General features: G+C 37.2%; 1 non-coding gene across 1 annotated transcript; it reads right to left on the bottom strand.

Moving 5' to 3' along the window:
* Positions 1-1319: 1319 nt before the first annotated feature.
* Positions 1320-1425, bottom strand: LOC113833043. Its single transcript, XR_003480588.1, has one exon. It is a non-coding gene; the product is annotated as a U6 spliceosomal RNA (small nuclear RNA).
* Between the last annotated feature and the right edge of the window lie 2093 nt (positions 1426-3518).

Raw genomic sequence — 3518 nt, 5'->3', positions numbered from 1 at the left:
TTCTATTGTGTGGAATACTTTGAAGAGAATTGGTGTTAGCTATTCCTTGAATTTTTGGTAGAATTCTTCACTGAACCCATCTGGCCCTGGGCTTTTTTGTTTGGGAGGCTTTTGATGACTGCTTCTATTTCATTAGGGGTTATAGGTCTATTGAAGTTGCTAATCTGGGTCTTGATTTAATTTTGGTAAGTGAAATCTGTCCAAAAAACTGTCCATTTCCTTCAAATTTTCGAACTTTGAGGAAATCGGGTTTTCGAAGTATGACCTAATCATTCTCTGGATTTCTTCTGTGTCTGTTGTTATGTCCTCCCTTTCATTCCTGATTTTATTAATTTGCATTTTCAGTCTCTGCCATTTGGTAAGTTTGGATAAAGGGTTGTCTATCTTGTTGATCTTCTCAAAGAACCAACTCTTTGTTTCATTTTCATTGAATCTTTGTATTGTTCTCCTGGTTTCCACTTTATTGATTTCAGCCCTCAATTTGGTTATTTCCTGGTGTCTACTCCTCTGGGGTGTATTGGCTTCTTTGTGTTCTAGAGCTTTCAATTGTACTGTTAATTCTCTATTGTGATTATTCTCCTGTTTCTTCATGTGGGTACTTAGCACTATGAACTTTCCTTTTAGCATTGCTTTCAAAGTGTCCCATAAGTTTGGGTATGTTGTGTCCGCATTCTCATTGAGTTCTAGGAAATCATTAATTTCTTTTTTTATTTTGTCCTCGACCCAGGAATTGTGCAGTTGGGCATTACTTAATTTCCATGAGTTTGTAGGTTTTCTGCAATTCATGTTGTTGTTGAATTCTAACTCTAAAGCACAGTGGTCTGATAAGATACAGTGGGTTATTTTAATTATTTTGTACCTGTTGAGGTTTGCTATGTTGCCAAGTATGTGGTCAATTTTTGAGAAGGTTCCATGTGGCACTGAGCAGAAGGTATATTGTTTTGTGTTCAGATGGAATGTAATACAGATGTCTGTTAAGCCCAATTGGGCCATAACTTCTATTAGTTCCTTTGTTTCTTTGTTAATTTTCTGTCTGCTGCTCCTTTTCAGTGGTGAGAGTGGGGTGTTAAAGTCTCCCACTATAAGTGTGTGTGGTTTTATATGTGATTTGAGTTTTAGTAATGTTTGTCTCCAATTTCCTGATGTCATTTTCCCCCCTGCTGAGTAGTACTCCATTGTGTATATGTACCATAGTTTCTTTACCCATTCTTCAGTTGAAGGGCAGGTAGTTTGTTTCCAGGTTCTGGCTATTATGAATAATGCTGCTATGAATATATAGCTGAGCAAGTGTCCTTGTGATATGATTAAGCATGCTTTGGGTACATGGAAGCCTTCTCGTATTTTTAGACATCATCTTTATGAAGGAGCCATGCTAATCTTTTCTTATCATTCCAATTTTATTATGTTTGCTGCCAAGTCAAGCATGATATTTTCTTACACGATAATACTATACAGAAAATAAATTTAAGAATTTTTATGGGACATCAGAAATGAACTTGCAGGCATATAGTATAATGTACTCTCTCACTCTGCTTTTACCTCTATATAAAAGGTGTAAGGTTTATTATTAAAAAGCCAAACATCCAATAATTCTTTGGAAATAAATAATGTAATTGAGAAAATTAATGTTATTTAAACCTGTAGCTCTCTGGCACACCTTCATTATAAAAAGCTCCATTAAACTTATATAATCACTGGTTGGAGGGAAGCAATAAGATTCTCCATGGAGAGAGCAAATTTTCAATGCAAGAAATCAATATTCTTGGACTGGCCTCAAAAGAAAAGCCTAGAAGGAAAAGAAATCAAATAACCTACCACTGGCAGCAAGTGATGCCGTTTAGTTAAACCGACGTCTGTTGAATCTGGCAACCTCCTTGTCGCTTCGTAGATAAATCTCTTTTCCAGAACTCTCAGGTCAACTAAAATGCACACCAGACATGTCTGAGCCAGACTGCATCAGCCTAGGAAGCACTGTTGGTGGTCACAGACATGGTGGATCCAGGTAGAGGAAACTCTGAATTAGGCAGTCTCTAGTTTAATTCAAGTCCACCCCCACACCCTGTTCTTACTTTCTCTGAATCCACATCCAGCATTTTGGGTTCAGGTTGATTATACTAGACCCACTTAGTCATAAATTCAAAAATAAACATGGATTAAGTGTGTGTGTGTGTGTGTGTGTGTGTGTGTGTGTGTGTGTGTGTGTGTGTGTGTGTGTCTGAGCTGGAACTGTTCTTACCTTTCAGACAGATGGCTATGAATTCAAATAATTTGCTTTGGGGAAAATCTAAACATATTTTATCTGCCTGTATCCCAGTCAATGTAAAGCACAATGGACAGCTGGAGTCCATGCCCACACTGCAAGCTGTTAAATACCCTATGGTTCTCGTTAAAGGAAATTATTTTCAACTAGATGCCAGGTGGCTCATTCCCACAATGCATTAGGAGGTTAAAATGATGTGTGAGCAAAGGGGTTTGTATATATACAATACACTCATGTACGAATAAAACCTTAAATGTGCACAAGCAATAAAAACAAAAACCTTCCAACTTTAGAAGAGAAAAAAGAGGCATTAGGTGAGATATGGTTTTTCTACTTTTTATGATCTTGAGTCCCCTGGGGTTGAACCTGAAAAAATTTAATAAGGTAATTTATTTTAAAATTTTATTTTACAAAGAAAATACTTTCTGCATTACTCATCTTGATTTACATGAAGGCAGCCGGCTTTTAAAAATCTTAAATACTTTATTCCAACAAAATACTGAGCCTTCTCAGTTTAGTGGCTGCATGCATGTCCATACTTAATGCAAACCTGAGCAAATTATACTTGCTTTTGGCATATATATAGACATTAGGAAACCATGTAATCACATCTTAAGTTTGTAAAACACTTTCTCTTCCATGGGGGAACATTTGTGGTTATTGACTCATTTTTTGATCTCTACAGTCCTGCAAATTAAATTGAAACAAATATTTCTCAATGTAATTTTGAGACAACAGCTTATACTTCCAGAATTCTTCTTATGTTTTTATGGTTTCTTTATTTTTATTTAAATTCTTAATTATCGCTCATATTTACACATCCATCTCCCCATTCCCTCTTCCTCCCATCCTCCCATGTTCCCTACCACCCCGAACTCATCCCCCAACTCCTCCCCTGGAACAGTGAGGCCCTCCACCAGGGACCTTCAAAGTTTGTCATATTGTTTGGGGGAGGGCTCAAGCCTTCCTTGCTGTATCTGGGCTGTAACAGTATCCCTCCATAGGAAATGGGCTCCCAAAGTCCATTTATGCTCTAGGGTTGAAGACTGGCTCCACTGTTAGAGGTCCCATAGACTGTCCAGGTTTCTTTATTTTTAATTTAAATATATTTTAATTAAAACATAGGTACATCATTTCTCTCTTTCCTTTTCCTTCCTCCAACCCTTCCCACTCTCAAGTTGATAGATTCCTTTTCCTTTGATTTATTGGTATACATACCACACACACACACACACACACACACACACACACACACACA

Source organism: Cricetulus griseus, assembly GCF_003668045.3.
Source record: "Cricetulus griseus strain 17A/GY chromosome 1 unlocalized genomic scaffold, alternate assembly CriGri-PICRH-1.0 chr1_0, whole genome shotgun sequence".
NCBI lineage: Eukaryota > Metazoa > Chordata > Mammalia > Rodentia > Cricetidae > Cricetulus > Cricetulus griseus.
The sequence above is the reverse complement of the archived record's forward strand: the minus strand, read 5'-3'. Positions and strand labels throughout refer to the sequence as shown.